This window comes from Hermetia illucens, chromosome 6 (genome assembly GCF_905115235.1).
Source record: "Hermetia illucens chromosome 6, iHerIll2.2.curated.20191125, whole genome shotgun sequence".
NCBI lineage: Eukaryota > Metazoa > Arthropoda > Insecta > Diptera > Stratiomyidae > Hermetia > Hermetia illucens.
Genome location: NC_051854.1, coordinates 33,595,168 through 33,616,485, shown reverse-complemented (window position 1 = coordinate 33,616,485; position 21,318 = coordinate 33,595,168). Strand labels below are relative to the sequence as shown.

General features: G+C 41.4%; 1 protein-coding gene across 1 annotated transcript in view; it reads left to right on the top strand.

The window, feature by feature from the left end:
* Positions 1–21,318, top strand: part of LOC119659720 — a 368,046-nt gene that overhangs the window by 190,794 nt on the left and 155,934 nt on the right. The window lies entirely within an intron of this gene.

Genomic DNA, 21,318 nt, shown 5'->3' with positions numbered 1-21,318 from the left:
TCCACTAGCTTGCTAGGCCGGATAGCCCCATACGCCCAGAACATCATTGGCCCATACCTAAGAGGCTTCACTCCAGGCAAATCAGCAACAGATCAGATTTTCTCTCTGCGGCAAGCGATGGAACAGCTGTTGAAATATTGACAACAGTTGCACCATCTGTTCATCGACTTTAAAGCCGCCTATGATAGAATAGCCAGGGTGAAACTGTACACGGCCATGGGAGAATTCGGTATCCCGACGAAATTAATAACGCTGACTAGGCTGACCCTGACCAATGTGCGAGGTCAGATAAAAGCAGCAGGGTCACTCTCAAGACCATTCGACATCAATAACGGTCTACGACAAGGGGATGTCCTATCATGCGTCCTCTTTAACTTGGCCCTCGAGAAAGTGATCCGTGATGCTGAGGTAAATGCAAGAGGTACGATCCTCTTCAAGTCCACCCAACTACTGGTCTATGCTGACGATATCGACATCATGGGAAGAACCACCCGAGACGTACAAACTGCCTTCAACCAGATCGAGCAGGCGGCGCGAGATCTTGGGTTGCGCATCATTGAAGGCAAGACAAACAATAGGGTGGCAACGTCAGCACCGAAAACCAACCAACCAACAACATCAAATCGCACTGGTCAAACACGAAGAAGAATAACGATAGGAGAATACAACTTTGAGACCGTTGAAAATTTCTCCTATCTAGGGTCGAAAATCACAACCGATAACAGCTACGATGATGAAATCCACGCACGGTTGTTGTCAGCCAACAGAGCCTATTTCAGTTTACAAAGACTGTTCCGCTTGAAACGGCACACCATAGGGTCAAAGCTCTTACTGTACAAGACTATGATCTTGCCAGTCCTCATGTATTCCTCGGAAACTTGGGTTCTTAGCAAGAAAAATTGCGAACTCTTGGCCGCGTATGAGAGAAGAATCCTCCGAAGAATTTTTGGCCCCCTACATGAGGATGAACGATTCCGTAGGCCACACAATGACGAAATCTATGAGCGATACCATGACCGTCCGGTTGTGGATAAAATCCGGCTCAATAGATTATGGTGGGCGGGTCACTTAATCCGTATGGATGAGGATGATCCCACCCGGAAAGTCTATAAGGGCAATATCTATGGTAGAAAAAGAAGACGAGGCAGACCCTGCCTAAGATGGAGCGATGGCGTAGGTCAGGACGCCAGACAGCTTTTAGGGATATCGAATTGGTGGACCGCGGCGCAAAACCGCGATGGCTGGAGTTCCCTGTTAAGGCAAACCTAAGCCGGATACCGGTTGTTGCGCCGTTGATGATGATGATGCTATGTTCTCACATTCATCAAGGCTGAGAGGTGGCGGCGTATACGCAACACGTGGTCAATTTGGTTGAAAGTGGTCTCGTCTGGAGAGGCCCATGTATGTTTGTGGACCGCTTTCCACGCAAACCAGGTACTTCCAACAACTATTTCGTGTGACACTGCTAATTGGATAATCCGCAGTCCGTTATCATTTGTATTTTCGTGTAAGCTATGGTAGCCAGCGTATCGCCTAAATATAGGCTCCTTCCCTACTTGGCTGTTAAAATCCCCCAGTATGACTTTAATCTCATATCTGGGATAGGCTTCGAGGGTTCGTTGTACTGTCTCGTAGAAGGTATCCTTGTCCGAATCTGCAGTTTTCTATGTAGGGGCGTGAACGTTAATGAGGCTTATATTTCGAAATTTGCCTCGCAAGCGCAGAGTGCGTAGCCATTCACTTATGTTTTCAAAGCCAATGACAGCAGGTTTCATTTTTTGACTGACTAAGAAACCTACTCCGACCACATGGTTTACTGGATGGCCACTATAATATATGGTGTAGCGGCTCTTCTCCAGGAAACCGGTCCCTGTCCAACGCATCTCCTGTAATGCTGTTACATCAGCCCTATATTGGGACAGGGTATCGGGTAGCTGCTCATCAGCTTCATCTCTGTACAGGGAGCGCACGTTCCACGAGAAAATGCGCAAATCGTTCTTCCTTGGTTGTTGCCGGGTTCGTCGTTGTGTAATCCGTCAAGTCCGAGGCTCCTGTTGTGACTTCCTAAAGTTGTTTTCCCGCTGGACGTTTTCCAGATCGGTTTCTATCCACGGCAATATTCCGAATGCATAAGCCAGTGAAGGGATGACGAATATATTGAACGCACTTATTTTATTCTTCCCCGAGAGATGCGATTTCAGTACCAGCTTTAAACGTCGCAGGAATTCGGACAGCAGGGCATCCTTCAAATGACCAACTCGAGCACGGGTTCCTTGCAGAATTCCTAGGTACTTGTAGTAGTCTGTCTCGATCATAGCTTCGACGTGGAGGTCACCAATGCTATGTCCGGCATGTGGCTCGTGATGACCTTTGCGGATGACTTGGATTCCATCCGAATATCACGCAGCAGACTTCTAAGATGGTTGTCAGTCCCAGCATACAACTTGATGTCATCTAAGTACATCAAATATGTGAGTTCGCACTTAGCAGGTAGGCCATATTTTATTGCACAACCATGCCCTCTAGCTTCATTCAGCAGCCATGAAAGGGGGTTCAGTGTCATACAAAACCAAAGGGGACTCAATGAGTCCCGCTGGAAGATGCGCCACCGTATACGGATGGGCTCTGAGGTATTAGCACCCTCAGATGTACGCACTGATAAGGTGGTATGCCACCCTTCCATGACTGTCGCCAGAAACTTTACTAGTTTCGGATCAATGCGATATAGATGTAGGATATCGATTAGGCGGGTATGCGGAACGCTATGAAAAGCCTTGGCATAATCGATATAGCAACTAAAGTTTTTTCTCTGGCCTCTATTTGCTTGTCCCACAACTACCGAGTCGATAATGAGTTGCTCTTTGCAATCCCTTGACCCAACTCGGCAGCCCTTCCGCTTTTCGGACAGAACGTTGTTGGTCCCGAAGTGCGCATTGATCCTTTCACTAATAATGGACGTGATGAATTTGTAGAGAATTGGTAAGCAAGTAATCGGCCTTGTGTCAGCGGGGTCCTGCACCGTGTCCTTCTTAGGGATAAGGTAGGTAATCCCCGCAGTGAGGAAGGATGTAAATTCCTCCGGGCGACTCATGACCTCATTTATACTGCGTGCCAACTGACTGTGCACGCTGGTAAATTTTTTATACCAGAAATTCTGCACTCGATCCAGACCTGACCTGACGCCCCCGGGTGGTGGCTGGGATTGTGTCGCTGCGAGTAATAAAGCTGTACTGGTCTGCGACTCGCTGCACAGTCACGTGCGCGAATTGCGGGAAACGCTCGACGAATCTCTGGTGCAACAACGGGCGATAAGATGTTGTACCCGCCCCCGCCGTTATTTCGTTGTAAGAGCGGAAGATGAAGAGGTTCATTTCTTCATTCCATTTCATCCGCTGCCTACGCGAATCTGCGGAAGTGGTCGCCGCAGATTGTGGTAAAACAGCTGCGGCAGGCGGAGCTGTGCTCCTGGTCATCGTGGCACCTAGACGTCGAACCGCCCCACGACTAACGGTTTCGACGCCGTACTGTCCATTACGAGAGCCCGACCCAGTCATCAAGTCAGACGACTCCCGCCGGTTATCCCTACCGGACCTCAGATTTCTTCTCATTTTTGGTGGTGCATTTTTTCCATAGCTGCAAGACTGCAAAGTTCCTGCAATTTCTTCACATACCCCCTGAAACGCTGCGGTGGCGTACAGCCATTCAGACTGAAGCTATCCATCCCTCCTCCTTTCACAACCGGGCTTGGGACCGGCTTCGGTGGAGTTATTGTCGTAATGGAACATTATTGGATACCTAGAATTCATTATTTGAGGCCTAGGTTTCATATAAATTTTTAGAGGGTAAAATTGACTGTTTCGCGTGTTTCACATAGAATGTCATAGTTTAAAACATACTACGAGCTTTGTACAGAACTAAACTAAAACGTTCTTAATTAAAAAATCCAGAAAAGCTTCCACATCTGAAGCACTGAGTTTCCAGTTAAACTTGATTGTTTTCTTTTAAGTAAACTTCTGCACACTTGGTGAATAAGATTCAACTCTCAATGTGAAGCTAGCTACTCATGAAAGTGAATCATATCAATATATTAGGTTGTTGCAAATGAAATGGCCGTTTTGGTACAAAAATTTGAAACTACTGTAAAGCTTAAAAAAAATTATTTAATTAATCAAAATAGGTGCCAGTCGATTCAAGACACTTCTCCCGACGAGATTCAAGAGCATTTATGCCAGTTTCGTAGAAGTCCAATTTTCAGGGGTTGATAAACTCATTGAAGGCAATTTTAATGACCTCTTCTTTCCTCAATTGTTATTCCTCCAAAAAATTATCCAAATGCTTAACAAAGTGGTAGTTGGTTGGCGAAAGGTCCGGTGAATATAGTGGATGAGGCAGAGTCTGATACTGCAATTCGTTCTACTTTTGATCCGTTGTTCTGGAAACATGAGGTCGTGCATTGTCGTGAAAGAGTATCACACCATCTCTGTTGACCAATCTCGGCCGTTGAATACTCAATTTTGGGTGCATTTCCTCGAGTTGGGCACAGTATTTCTGTGCATTTATCTTTTCTCTAGGTGCCAAGAAAGAATAGTGGATAGCTCCAACTGTAGGCCGCCAAACAGTCTCCAGTGCCTTCTTCGGATGGAGGTTCGGTTTCGGCATGTGCTTCGGTGGCTCATCAGCATCTAGCTATTGTGCTGATCGGCGACGATTGTCGTATAATATCCACTTTTCATCGCATGTCACTATTCTGTGCCAAAAGGGATCGCTTCTGTTGCGGGAGAGTAAAGAACTGCAAATTTCCATTTGGAGCCCCATGTTTTGCTCCGTAAGGGCATTTGTCCAGCTTTTCACCTTTCCAAGTTGTTGCAAATGCCGGGAAACTGCCGAATAGTGTACGCCTAGTTTCTCTGCAATGTCTCTCACAGACTGACGTGTGTCGGATTCGACTAGCAAACACAGCTCGTCCTTGTGAATCGATGGTCCTGGATGAACACGTGGCCCACTTTGAAGGTTTACGTCCCCTGACGGAACCACCGCCGTGTGGTTCGTTCGCTTACTGTATTAGCTCCAAATGCGCTGTTAATGTTTTTGGTCGCCTCCGCCGCTTTATGCCCGAGTTTGAACTCATACAGGAAAAGTATACGTTCTTGGCTCTCTTCCATCCTTTTTTTCCTTTCTATTCCCTGTTATCCCAACGATGGTCAAAACTAAAATGACTCTTTGATTAAATGTAGGAGTATTTATACTTCAATATTCAACACCAACAGCCCCAACTGGTGGTGGTTTGATACACCAAAATCGCTATTAACTTCACTTGATTGCCAAAACGGCCATTTCATATGCAACAACCTAATAGTAATTTCCCAAAAGGTGTTGAAAAATAGTGCACTTTACGGGGGTCATCCCGTTTGAAGCCGTTTTTTTTTCGCTTTTTTTAGGATTTTTTTTGTGAAGAACTGGATAAATATACAAATACGAATTTTCACCATAGGTTTACTAATATTTTGAGCGTCCATAGTACTTTTTTCCAGCTCGATCGCATTATTCATTATTGAAATAGAGAGCAACTTATACACTCATATCCAATAAATATGTGTTTTTCTGCTGCCACGCTAGAGGGTGCTGCGACCATCTTAAAGAAAAAAAGTAAACGGCATTTTAAGGTACAGACTTAACTACAGTCCGCAAACTAGGATTATTAAAAATATTGAAAGCTAAATTTATGGTGCCGTGTTAAACTTTTTTTTATGAATTTTGGTGTCTTTTCACGGCTCCTTCAATGAATAAAAAAAACTACTGAATAAATCGTAATAATCGAATAATTCTAGTGTGCGGACCGTAGAAATATATTCTGAATAAGTCGTGAAAATTTCAAAGAATTTCGTTGGATAGATTTTGGGCTGTGGTACCAGCCGATTTTCAACATGCAGTTTTGAGAAAAACGCATTTAAAAAGTAGAATGTGACTTTTAGCCATAAAACCTTAACTGACCATTAATCTGCTATATCTAATCCATAAACATTAGTTTTCTTGAAAAAACACATGTACGGCCTTGGCTTCAATTCTCTTCCTTCTAGCGAAGTAATTCGAACGTCATTCGGACCGATAAATACGAGTTTTATTACGGCGATCGACATAAATCTGGCATGTGACTTATCACGTGTTTAGCACTATAATTTCCGAACGACTCCGAATATCAAGAAATCACTTTGTCCATATAATCTAAACTATATCTAGATACAATTGATAGCAAAAAAAAATCAATTCCTCGAATCCGACACACGGGATGACCCCCCTAATGAATGAATGCAAAGTGCCCCACATACCTAAAGCATGTACGGTTCGATGTCCCGACTTGTTTGGCTTTAATGCAATTTCATGCTAATTATAAATCCAAATGTAGATCGCAATATAGTACTTCACCTGATGGGAGTGTATGGTTGAAAGTAACCCCTGTTTTTAGGACAATATGTCAGCCACCCGTGCGCATCATGCGTTCTCGGTCACATATTCCTCATTATAAATAAAAGCGTTGTTACCCTTTTTAGGGTTTTGTGTGAAACAAAACCTTATTAGAATCGAGTTGGTGTCTGTCTGTCCGTCTGTCTATCTGTCTGTCACACCCGATTTATTCGGAAACGGCTTGACCGATTGTCACGAAAATTGGCAAGAGTATGTGATCTGCTGTTCCCTTTACATGCAGCAAGTGGTGCCATTTTATGTTAAGTTTAAGGGGGGGCGCCCGATACATGTGAATGGAGGGTGTAAATTTTTTTTCATAAAATGTAGCCATGTGGGATATCAAATGGAAGGTCTCAATTAGTACTTTTTAAAAGTGGTTCCGTATTTGATATTGGATGAAACATATAACCCATAAAAAATGCAACAGGTTTCGTTTTCAGAACCTATCCAACCGAAAAATCTGAAAAAAAATCACAGTGGTGCATTTCTACGAAATCTAGGCCTCAAAATACATCCGGTTCTGGTATATGCTCAAATAAAGTTAATAATATTTCCACATTTTAGAAATTGACCCGGCAACCACCCTTATGTTCATCCTAGAAGTACAAAATTTGGCATGGGTGTAATGAAGAATATAACGAACAATTTTGTTAAGTTTGAAAAAAAGCCAACTATTATTAACAAAGTTATAGGGGGTGAAACTTTGCCAGTTTTTGTGAATTTCGTGCATTCTACAAGGTGTATGACGTCATCATCACATGCCAATTCATCTATACCATAATGAAATGAGTTCTTATGAATGGGGTCGCAAAGAATTATTCTGTTTTAGTTTTTTATCCATTTGTATAATAATAATAATAATCGTTGGCGCAACAATCCATGTTGGATAAGGCCTTGAAGTGTGTTAGAGCACTTCATTCAAGACCGTAACGGTACACTAGGAGGCAATGTGGCCAGCATTGCGCTCGCCCGAGATTATTACCCTGATTTCACTCAAGTACTCATTCACAGCTGAGTCGACTGGTATCCGACGTCAAATCACGATACAAATTCTACTGCCACCAGTGAGATTTGAACCGCGACCTGCCGCGCGACAGCCTTGTGCTCTAACCACTCAGCTATCCGGACACTCCATTTGTATATGAATATCAATTACTCCAACCAGACATGTGTATATGTAGGCATATAGTACATCCGTGCTAATGAAGTTTGCGGGTAGTGTTTAATTCAGATATATATATTTGTACATTAAACCAGCCGTATTTAATATACGTACTATATATGTACATATGTATGCTTTTGTGCACATAGTAAATCGGAAATAACGTGGATTGGTACACACGATGGAGCATAAAAACCTGTTAAACGCCTGCTGAACCAACACCAACCGCTCTACTACCAAACCCTATCTCCACTTCCACGTGGTGATCGCTGGAAGTTCTTTCTTTATGAAAAACTGAAGACGGAGAAGGATGAGGTCGAGTCTCCCACACCTAAAAACGGGACAAATTGTACCAACTGGTCCTCCAGGATTGTCAGCTCTACCCAGCCCCCAGGGACGACGGAATAACGATTTGTGCATTTTCTCATGGAACGTGCGCTTCCTATGCAGAGATGGAGCTGCCAAGCAGCAAGAGAATACCCTGTCCCAATGTAGGGCTGATGTAACAGCGTTGCAGGAAATGCGTTGGACAGGGACCGGTTTCCTGGAGGAGAGCCACTACACCATATATTATAGCGGCCATCCAGTAAACCATGTGCTCGGAGTCGGTTTCCTAGTCAGCCAAATAATAAAACCTGCTGTTATCGGCTTTGAAAATATAAGCGAACGGCTATGCACACTGCGCTTGCGAGGCAAATTTAGAAATATAAGCCTTATAAACGTTCACGTCCCTACAGAGGAGACTACAGAGTCGGAGACCCGCGAAACCTGTCCCAAGTATGATACCAAAATCATAATCGGGGATTTCAACAGTCAAGTAGGGACGGAGCCCGTATTCAGGCGATACATCGGCTCCCATAGCTTACATAGAGATACTAATCATAATGGACTACGAACTATCGACAAACATACGTGGGCCTTTCCAGACTGGAGCATTTTTAACTAGATTGACCACGTGTTGATCGAACGCCGTCACCTCTCAGCCTTGATGAATATCAGAACATATAGGGGCTAAAGTAGGCTCGGATCACTATCTCGTTAGCATAGTGTTCCGGGCTCGAATTACAACACGATCTACACTCCCCTCGGACAATTAGGTGAGAGTGAATACTAAAGCGATTCAGAACACAGCCCCCCATATCATCTATAATGGGGAAATTTTTGCCACAAAAACCGTAGCTAGCAGATGCCCTGGAAATGAAGCATCAACAAACGACCTTCACAGCCACCTGAAGAACGTTATTATTGATACGGCCACAAACATACTTGGCCCATGCCACAAAAGGAGTCGGAACGGCTGGTTCGACGATGAATTTAAGTTAGCAGCGGAACGGAAGAATGCTCCATACCGAGTATAGTTGCACTCTCAAAGAACGCGGGCACGCGCAGAGACCTAACAAGAACTCCGTCGAGCGGAGAAGCGCCTTCACAGATGGAAGAAGGAAGCCTAGAAGAACCAACAGGTCTATGAATTCGAAATATACAGGGAGCAACAGCACCAAGTGCGCAAATTTTACCAACAAGTCAGCAGGATGAAACCTTATACACTTTGATACTCATCCTGCCGAGACGAAGATGGAAATTTGATTTCCGACAAAGTGGGCATATTGGAGCGATGGGTTGAGTATTTTGATGAACTCCTCAAGAACTAAAATATCGGCGAGTTGGAGGTACCGTCAATTGAAGACGACGGACAAATGCTGATACCACCAAAAATAGAAGAAATAGTCCGTTCAATCCACTGGCTTAAAAATCATAAGTTGCCTGGAGCCGATGGCATTACAACCGAATTGGTTAAATATGGAGGCGACCAACTACACCAAGTGGTTCATCAACTAATCCTCAAGGGGTGGGACAGCGAATCAATGCCTGACGATTGGCAAAGAGGCATTATCTGTCTCATACATAAGTTATTCCGGCTAGGTCGGATAGGCCCATACACAACAAGTGTTAAATAAATTCTAGCAGCAAATGCTGTAACTCTAGATGTTAAATAAAAGAGGAGGGTAGTAAGTACCTTGTAATATGAGAAACCGGAAGCTGGGTTTCCCTATGTAAAAATTTGAGGCAGATAACTTTGGAGTAAAAACACCCCAGAAATGCATTTGCATATTGAATAATATAAGTATAAAGTGAAGAAAATGAAATCGGGGGGAAAAGTATGAGAAAAATAGGTTGAGTATGCCATACTAAGGAAACAAAACTGAATGCATGGGCACAGGAGAAAAGAAAAAAATGAAAAGCAAAATGGCAGTAATAGGAAAATGAAGACAGAATTGTTAGTACGCTACGTTGTTAATAAAGTTTTCCAATTGATGGGTAATACCGATAACGGTACAACACAACAAAGTACCGTTGTGTGAGATAATTGATGCAGTTTATGTGAAGTTGTTATCAAAGTGGCCGCGTAAAATAACAAAAAGTGAAAGATGTCGCGCAAATCCGGTGATACTTCATCTTATTAGAAAATTGCAGAATTATTGCATATGAGACCACTGTTTATAACATACTCCGGGCTTATAAAAACAAGTCGGCAAACCAGAAGCTGGACGCTTCAGGTATGAAAGGTTTTGTGTATTTCTTTTATAAGAACATTTGAGTATGAATTTGTCCCATGAGTACGTATCATATTCATATATTATGTGAGAATATGCACTTTCGGGTGCTACTGAAAATAAAAATCTTGAATTTCTAAAGAAGTGGCCAATTTGACCTATTATAACTTTGTTAGTAATAGTGCGATTTTCATCAAACTTGGTAGGATCAAGCTCTATTTTATAATATACATTGTTGCAAAATTTCGTGGTGCTAGAATAAACTCAAGCGGGGTTTCGCAACCAGTTACTGAAAATTATAATAATATAATATTATTAACTTTATTTGAAGGGATATCTGTATGGAAGGTATTTCGGAGCCTAGCCATCATACAGTGGCAGCCTCTTGATTTCCATTTCCAACAAATGTCAAAGCTAAGACCAGCTTCGGATAGTACTGACCGGCACCTTTCATTGGATATCCCACATGACTATATTTGGTGAAAAAAAAAAATTACACCCCCCTTTTGTATATATGGGGACCTCCCATTAACTCACTGTATGCGTGAGCGTTCACAGTTACAACCTTTCCACCAAATTTGGTGTCAACCGCTGCTACAGTCTCTGAGAAAAATGCGTGTGATGGACAGACAGACATACATACAGACAAACAGACAGGCAGACAGCAAACCGATTTTAATAAGGTTTTGTGTAAACACAAAACCTTAACTAGGATATGATTGACAGGAAACCGCGCTCTGGTCGACCTGAAAAACTGTGGTTGCAAGACAAGCGAGTTATTGTTCGAAAAGTTTAATGTAACCCTAAAGTAGGTGCCGAACAGGTTAGTCGCGAGTTCACCGGAACATATTGTAAATAAATTTCAGTTCAAGCAATTAGAAACCAGTTGAAGAGTACCAGTTTTAATTCCTTTAATTCCTCAGTGAATAAGAACTTTTTCTTCGTCTTGAGTTTGCAGAAAAGCATATCTCGAAGGACGAAACTTTTTGGAGAACGGTTATCTTCTGTGAGTCCAAACTCAGTTTGTTCCGTAGCGACGGGAAGGTAAAAGTTCGGCGAAAATCAAACACTGAATTTGATGAGAGAAATGTGAATGCGAGCATGAAACATAGTGGCGGTGTCAGAGGTAGGCGTACTGCAGTTTACTGCAGGTCAAAGACAACATCAAAATTTTGCGGACTACCAACTGTAAGATATTCCGGCTAGGTCGGATAGCCTCATACGCCCAGCATATCACTGGCCCATACCAAAGAGACTTCACTTCAGGCAAATTAGCAACAGATAAGATTTTCTCTCTGCGACAAGCAATGGAAAAACTTTTGGAATATAGACATCAGTTGCACGATCTTGTCATCGACTCTAAAGCCACCTATGACAGCATAGCCAGCGTAAAACTGTACACGGCCATGAGAGAATTCGGTATCCCGACGAAATTGATAAAACTGGCTAGGCTGACCCCGACCAATGTGCGAGGCCAGATAAAAGCAGCAGGATCACTCTCGAGACCATTCAACATCAACAACGTTCTAAGACAAGGGGATGCGCTATCATGCGTCCTCTTCAACCTGGCCCTCGAGAAAGTGATTCGCGGTGCAGACGTAAATGCGAGGGGTACCATCCTCTTCAAGTCCACCCAAATATTAACCTACGCTGGCAATATTCGCATTATGTGAAGAACAACCCGAGATGTACGGTCTACCTTCATCCAGATCGATCAGGCGGCGCGAGATCGCGGGCTGCACATAAATGGAGGCAAGACGAAATACATGGTGGCGACGTCAGCGCCAAAAAACAAAGAACAAACAACAGCGAATCGCACTGGCCAAATGAAAACAATAAAGATGGGAGACATCTTTGAGACCGTTGAAAATCCGGTGTGCGGGTCACTTAATCCGTATGAATGAAGATGATCCAGCCCGGAAAGGAGGTACATCCTGCCTGAGATGGAGCGATGGCGTAAGTCAGGACGCCAGACAGCTTTTAGGGATATCGAATTGGTGGACCTTGGCGCAAAACCGGGATGTCTGAATTTCCTTATTAAGGCAGATCTGGACCGTATACCTGTTGTTGAAGATGTTGATATAATTTTGCTCTTAAAGAGTGCGCTAAAGCATATATTTCACAGCCTTCCAGTTTTGCTAAAAATGGCAACCTGCCGAGAAATTATTTTATGTATTGATCCACAAAAGAGGCACCATTATGTTTCATGTTTTGCTTAAAAGTTCTGAGATTCCTAGCATTTATGGAAACGATCAATTTGTTGTAAGTATTGCGACTCAAAGGTATGGATCATGAAGTATTACAATAATAAAAAAATATTCAGAAAATAGATCCAATAATAAAAACGACCAAATCCACTGGTCATTACGTATTAAAGAACTTTGAAGAAACTGGTTCCGCTGTTTGCAAGACGGGTAGTTATCGAGCTGCGAAAATCTTGTCGGGAAAATGAAATGAGAGATTTTGCGGGACATAAGGAACAACTCAAATACAATTGCAGTATCCGTTGGGAAGAATTTTGAAATGAAGGTATAATGACAGTTCACCCACGGACCGTTCAAAATTTACTTTACAAAGAGAAATATAGGAGCTATACTCCATGGAAGAAGCCTTTGCTTCCCTAAAAAAATATTTAAAAACAATTTGAATATGCTCATGAGCTTCTTAATAAGACAGAAAAGCTCTGAGAAATCGTTATTTTTTGTGTCCAGTCTAAATTCAAGATTTGGGCTTCCGATGGCCCGTAATTTTTGTGGAGAAGATTGGAATTGCCTTAGAAGGTAACATTAAGCCAACAGTTAAACACGACGGTAGCAGTATCATGGTCTGAGTGCCATAGTGTCCAAAAGAACGAGGGTCGCCGTATACCAAGAGAGGTAAAGAACAGGAAGGGCTTGAAGAATCAAAGGATATACGGGATAAAGGATATCTGGACGCCTATTCCTGAAGAAGTTACCCAAAAAAGTGTATAGTCAATGAACGAAAGACCTCTCGCGATTTTAAAAGCTCATGGTCACCCCACAAAATATTAATTTACTCAATTGATGGTATAAATTTGTTCTCTTTGTATTAAATTTTAAGTGTCCCAAGTTTGTTTTTTTTTGCCCTACAAAATGCTCATTTTTAAGGTTTTGTGTGAAACAAAACCTTATTAGAATCGATTCGATGTCTATCTGTCCGTCTGTCTGTCTGTCTGTCTGTCTGTCCGTCTGTCTGTCTGTCTGTCTGTCTGTCACAGCCGATTTATTCGGAAACGGCTGAACCGATTGTCACGAAAATTGGTGGGAGCATGTGATCTGCCGTTCCCTTTACATGCAACAACTGCTGCCATTTTGTGTTAAGTTTAAGGGGGGTTCCCCATACATGTGAAAGGAGGGTGCAAAATTTTTTTTCATAAAATGTGGCCATGTGGGGTATCAAATGAAAGGTCTCAATTAGTACTTTTCGAAACTGGTTCAATATTTAATATTGGGTGAAACATAGGGGAGTTAGGGCTCAAAATATGACCCCCAAAAAGTGTAACAGGTCTCGTTCTCAGAACCTATCCAACCGAAAAATCTGAAAAAAATCTCAATACTGCATCTCTACGAAATCTAGGCCTCAAAATATATCCGGTTCCGATATCTGTACAAATAAAGTTAATAATAGTATATTTCCACATTTTAGAAATTTACTCGGCACCCCCCTTATGTTCGTCCCAGAAGTACAAAATTTGGCATGGGTATAATGAAGAATATAATGCACAATTTGGTCAAGTTTGAAGAAAATCCAACTATTATTGACAAAGTTATAAGAGGTAAAACTTTACAATTTTTTGTGAATTTCGTGCATTCTACAACCTGATGACGTCATCATCAGATATCAATTCGTCAATACCAAAACGAAGTAAGTTCGTATGAATTGGGTGGAAAAGAATTATTTTGATTTAGTTCTTTAATCATTTGTATATGAATATCAATTATTCCAACGAGACATGTGTATATGTAGGTATATAGTATATGCGTGCTAATGAACTTTGCGGGTAGAGCCTAATTCAGATAGACATAAGAAGTAAATCGGAAATGTGGGTACGATCAATTTATATACGTGCCCATAAGTGTACAGTATTCGGAAATAGGCAGTTTGTTTGTTTAGAGTGAGCGTAACATCTCCGGCTGTAATATGTACGTATGTCTCGTAGTTTTGTAGCTGTATACGTGTAGAAAAATGTGCGTTGAAATTTCTTAGATAAGATGAACACAAAACCTTTATACCCGAAGCACGAGCTTCCGGTATTCCGACTTGTTTAGTTTTTGCACTTTTTTTCCACTTAAAATAAAACTAACAAAATAATAATAACGGTAGAAAATGCACTTAGAAATATATTGTTTTCTCCCCAATAATTTACCTCAAAATATAATCTGGCTTTCGATATATTTGACTTCAAGGTGCATTGTATCATCTGTCCAACCTTTTAATTGGTTGACTGTATGTATTTACAGTATTCATCGAATGAATGAATCACGGGAGAAAAGGTAGATGGCATTCTATGTACCACAACCACATTTTTCATATATAGGAGCATTGACTAACTGGTTAGTGCATAATCATCTAATTGCTGTGCTTTATGCGGTGAAGTTGTCTCCAAAAAAGTAGAGTGCATGAAAGTGGTCGACGTTGATATTTTTCGTCCGTATCTAGTCATTATTTAGGTCTGGGAAAACTTTCCTTTGACGTAAGAAAAACCTGCTGCCGACGAGAACCAATAATTATCTAAACAACATTTTTTCCTTTGCAAAATGTGATCAAGTTTCAGTTGAAAATGCAGTTTACTTTCATCGTTATCTTCACGATAGTGTAACAAGTTGTCGCGACATCTGTTCGTTCTTTGAGTGACTCTCCAGTAGGCCAGGTTCTGTGATGTAACGGTGCATGTCAAGCAAGCGAGCTGTGCATATTTTTTATCGGTTTTGTAAGCTTTGAGTATATGCAACTTAAAATATTGCCCCATTTATTACGTAAGAATCGCAAATATGTGCATGCGTGTGTTTTCTATGCCACTTTCATCAAAAGTGGATATTGCTCCAGCGTAATTTCAAATGCATGCATATGTCCATGGGTAGAGTATGCGATTCCTATTGCAATTATGTTGCCTTAAAAGGAAACGTGAGAGGAAGCTCCCTCACATTTCAACCCTTTATTACGAATAGAAAATTATATGATCACACACTTTCTTATCATTTTCGATAAGATGCTACTATTACTGTTGGTATTATCAAGGTTTAGCACTTTTCTTTGTCTCCATCCTGTAATCTGGAAGGTTGTATGACCAGTCTTCCGACACTATCTCAACCCACTCAACCACCGCGTTCTACTAACTTTTTTAAAGATATTCGGTTATCTTCTTTGCCCTCATTTTGAATTTGGGGTTGTTTTGAACAATTCTTAAATTTTTTGTGCATTACTAAGTTTCTTTTCAAGTGGATCCAATTATTGACTTTTCCGGTGTAAGCTTGTTCGAGTTGTTGTGCAACTCACTCTGAATGGGAACCCCACCGCAGTGAGCCTGCTTAACAACGTATTTTAAAAATGTTATGCAGCTTTGAGTACTTTATATGAAAATTGATGATTTGTATTGGGGTTATCTCATCTTTATCTAAATTTGTGAATAAAACAAATCAAAATATCTTTGAGAATCTTTTACATACACTGATTAATAAAGATTAGTTAGCTTTCAGAGTCAGAGCTAAATATTTTAAGGATCAGCTATTCTTGCAGGATACTGGATATTGTAAAAAGTATTACTTTAGATACAAGGAGATTTATAAACTTGAAAGATAATCAGAGCCTATGAAGCCTGTTGAAATCCCATCATACAGTGAGTGACATAAATTTACGTGAAGCTTAAAGGGGGCTCCCCATACATGTAAAGGGGGATGTACAAATTTATTTGAGTGAATATAATCATATGGGGTACTAAATAAATATTAAAGTTCCATTTATGAAGAATGTACTTCTCCCCAGGCCTTTTTAAGATTTTGTGTAAAACATATACATATATATGCGGCCATACGTATCTAAGTTGATAGCACGCACCTGAATATTTTCACTTTACTGCATGCGTCAAATGTACATATGTATATAAGTACAAAAGTTGAATATCGCCGGTACTAACGTAGATGTATATCCATCTAGATGACACACTACCTGCAAACCGTTTTTGTGGCTGATCGGTACCGATCCCATCATAAGTTGCTTCGCGCCTGATTCCTGGAGCGTCACCAAAAGCATTTACAAATGGCATTTTGCTGTCTTCTGGTTTAATTCAAAACCCGACAATGGCATGAATTACATATATTGTTCGAAACCGCCACGTTTGCACCTAGACCACTCTCAGCTAATACAAATGGGGTGAGTTGTCCCGAACCCGACATCCACTGAATGGGGAGCGAGTTACTTCTCAAATTAGTGCGGGCCGCCATTCAATAGATGGTGAGCCGCACGAATTAATAATTAATATCTAAACCAAAAGCGGTTGTACTACCCGCAATCTCACAGTGTCGAGTAATTGATGCTGATATATAAATAAGAAAGGAAAACCAAAATGCGCCCTGCGTACATGTGAGTTGACTTTATATTATAGGATGATGACGTCACACACGTCTTGAAGTACATTGAATTCACGTAGAATACAAAATTTTGACCTTGGGATGTATTTGGAGCCTTCGATTTGGTGTCGATGTATTACTGTGTAGACGAGACCTGTTTCACTCGTTGGGGCATATATATTGAGTTTTCACTCCCTTGTGTTTCACTCAATATAAGAAAGAATTTGCGAAAAATACTATTTGGGTTCAATTAGTACTTTTCGAAAATTCTTTGTTTGATACCCTACAAGACCATATTCTCTTGGTCTTTCCCTTGGAGATATATGGGCATCCTTCCCTTCAGCCCAACACAGACTGCATATTCTCACAAAATTTCGTGATAATAGCTCCAGCCGTTTCAGAACAAATTTCGTGTGACCGACGGATGGGCAGACAGACATTGAATCGATTTTAATAAAAGTGAATGATTATAGCATGATATCCCACATCGACTCCACGTCCCCAATCGGCAATACAAAACCTTAAAAATGTACAAAATCTTATTAAAATCGGTATACTATCTGTCTGTCTATCACATATATTTTTCTCAGTAATGGTTATACCGATTGACATCACGCATACAGTATACCGTTCTATGTGGAATCTAAGGAGAAAGGGTCTCCATACATGCCAAGGGGGGAGTGTACATTTACTTTTTCACCCAATATATTCACGAGGTACTTTTCAAAGCTGGTCTCAGCACTGCAATTTAATGCACAATGGGGGAGGATGGGTGCTGAAAAGTGGTCATTTCGTTCACGGACCCATTCTCAGAACCTATCTAACCGGAAAATCTGAAAAAAATCACGAAGCTGCCAATATAAGGTGCATAGGCTCCGATATCAGTTCAAATAAAGTTAATATACTATGTATGTAATATGATCTCGAGCAACTTGTTCAAAAATGGAATGATCGTCTCATGCAACACGGTCTCAGATTGAATTTAACTGAATTTTTGACGATCGATCCCCATGAAACAGGCACAATCACTGTCAGCGGCAGTGATCTGCCCAGAACTGAGCGATTTAAATACCTCGGGCCAACGCTACCAGCCAATGGAGAACTGCGTTATGAAATTGCTTCACGCATTAACGCAACCTGGATGAAGTGGCGTTCCACACCTGGTGTTCTTTGTGATCGACGTATCAACGAACGTCTCAAATCTAAAATTTACCGGAATGTCATCCGTCCAGGCGCTCTCTATAGTTCTGAGTGTTGGCCGACTATAAAAGACAATGAACGGCGTCTTGCGGTAATGAAGACAAAGATGCTACGTTGGACTAGTGGCGTCACACGTTTAGATCACATCCGAAATGAGGTTATCCGCGATCGTTATGGGGTTGCACCGATCGTGGAAAAGTTGCGAGAGAGGCGTCTTCGATGGTATTGTCACGCAATTCGTGCTAACGAGAATTCACTTGCCAAGATTGGTCTGAACATCGAAGTCACTGGTAAACGACCAAAAGGCAGACCTAAACAACGGTGGCTTGATACGCTAGATGGGGATTTGAAAGCCTCGAGATTGCACCCAGATCAGGCATTTGATAGAGTCAAATGGCGAAGCCGATCACGACGAGCCGACCCCGCTTGTGAACGGGACAAGAAGATTACTCTGATTTTTAGTATTTGACTGGAAAACCCCCTTAGGGTCATCCCAGAATTATGCAATTGTATTAATATAGACTATAACATATAGCATGATCTTACCAAGTTAGGTAGAAATCGCACAAAGTTGTACTGTCTGCAGTGTGGCTTGCATGTTGGTCTGCAACTCGAGTATGGCAAAACAACAAAAACAATCACTCATCATGCGATCTTCACTCATTGAAATCGTAGAACGTAATGAGGTTGCTACTTGAGCTGCATTGTGTTTGGTAAGAGAATTGGTTGGCAGCGAGGTTGCCTTGTGTAGGGTGCTCTTAAATGATTTTACAATATTAAGAAGAAATGAATATGTCGGTTCGGTCTTTTCACTCTAGCGTCTCATGCGTGTTTAACTGGATGTACTTCAGCCAATATTTTTGTTATCCCCTTGTATGATAGTAGTTGGTTGTATTACGAGACATGCATGAGTATGACACTAGATGCAACAATAGCTGAATTGAGGACCTTTTGCTTTTCAGTTCTAAGTACCTTTATATAAAGGTACCATTTAGTACGTTTGTGTTAGATTTGTTTGTTTCCAGGAACAAAAATTAACGGGTGTAGGAGATTACTTGCCAGCAGAAATTCAATGAAGACTTTTTCGATAATCTTAATGCGTTTATTATGTACATATACATGTAACATCAGACTGCTTTTCATTGTGATGTTCAGAGCATGAGAGTTGTGACAAAACCGACTTCTTTGTTGAGTCTCTGCCGTACTTAACCTTAATAGTAAAGGTAGTAAGGTTTTCGACTTTCTTGCTCCTTTACTTTATCTGAAAGTAATTAGCATCGCCACAATACTAATAGGAAGAGTGTGGTGACCAGTCAGACGGTGAACCTTTATCTTATTACTGTTTACTTTTAGTTCAATTGCGCTTGTCTTCTTTTCCAGATCTAGAGCCATTTGGCCAAGTCCATGACTTGATGAAAAATCAGACAGGTGTTATCAGCGGAGTCGAGATGTTTGAGGAAAGATGATGTAGTCCGTTTGACCCCTACATGTCCTCCAGTTAAGACAGTATGAAAAACGTCTTTGATAACGAGAAAAAAGATATCACCCACAAAATACAATTTCGACGGGCTCCTTTTCAGTATGCAAGTTGCTTTGAGATACTACCTCACCGCAACACGTGGCATCTTGTGCCACCATTTGTCCCTGTGGCTATTACTTTCGGCGGAATACCATTATGATGCCGATCAAGATGATCCCCCATAGGTTTCACAGTTATTTTAGCTAATATATTGGTGGGCAGCAGGAAGCATACCCCTGCATTCATGTCACTTAAGATGAGTGCCCTTCTTTGGAACATTATCTCTCCTACTCATTGGGAAAATCCTCAGATTACCAACATTAACAAATGAGAGGTCCGAGACAATTTCGCTTCTATTTGGAGGAGCAGTCCGTATCCGTATATTACGGTGGCCTTTGGTCCAGCCAAATGGCGAAATCAAGCAAGACGAGCCAACCCCACTTCTGAACGGGACAAAGGCTGAAGAAGACAGTCGCTTATCGTATCATCAACAATAAGTAGATATCGGACGGATATTATACGGGTGAGAATCGTGGGGAATTGCTGCTTCCATCTCCTCAGCTACTTATCATTGTGGATAAAAGGCCTACTGTTAACATCCCTCTTTCACCAATGCAATGGTGAGTTGTCTTTACACCCAACAAGAAAGCTTTTGCACTGCTGGATGACAGCCGGATTGCGGCTACGGCCGGTATTGAATTTAGGGGGCCGACGTTTTGTTCCTCCGCGATCAGATGCAGTAGGACCATGCAAGCGAAGGTGTGCTCCAGATGGCGACGTGGTGAAAGTTGAAGAAGGGCACAAAGCTTTCACCGTACTGTTATGGTCAATAGGACCATGTTTCTCCATCACTTGTGCAAGAAAGTTATTATCAGAGTCAACTGCCTACAATGATATGAAAATCCTTCCTGTCAACTCATATATGGGTGTTCGACTCATATAAGTATTCCATCGATTGCTCCGTCTTCTCAGTGGCATTTATTTCCCACATATTGATCCCATAAAACTACATTAATAAGAAAATTTCTGTGAAGTTGTCTTATCTTGAGATTTTATGCCTGTGTATCTAAAGCTAGCTGTTTATACGTCAAGTGACATCATGCTCAATACCGCTGACATCACTTCCTCCGTCAGCTTTGTAAGGATCTGTTAAAAAAGATTGAATTTAAAACGCTACAAAAATCTCATAGAAGGTAAAAGCTTTCGTTTTACGATTTGATAAAAATGTTAGTAGCAGTTCCAAACAGAAGATCTATCAAAACAAATATTTATTTTTTGTGTTTATTATTGTATATTCTTCTACATGAAGAGCCTAAGGGGGTCATCCTGTGTCGGATCTGAGGAATCGATGTTTTACCATCAATTTTATCTAGATATAGTGTAAAATATATGGGCAAAGTGATTTTTTGATAATTCAGAGTCGTTCGGAAATTACAGTGTTAAATAGGTAAAATCATCGCCGTAATAAAGCGCATATTTATTGGTCCGAATGACTTTCGAAAGACTTCTCTAAAATCATAAGAATTGAACAAAACGTTTTACTTGTGTAGCAGATTAATGATCAGTTACGATTTTCATCATCATCATCAACGGCGCAACAACCGGTATCCGGTCTAGGCCTGCCTTAATAAGGAACTCCAGACATCCCGGTTTTGCGCCGAGGTCCACCAATTCGATATCCCTAAAAGCTGTCTGGCGTCCTGACCCACGCCATCGCTCCATCTTAGGCAGGGTCTGCCTCGTCTTCTTTTTCTATCATAGATATTGCCCTTATAGACTTTCCGGGCGGGATCATCCTCATCCATACGGATTAAGTGACCCGCCCACCGTAAC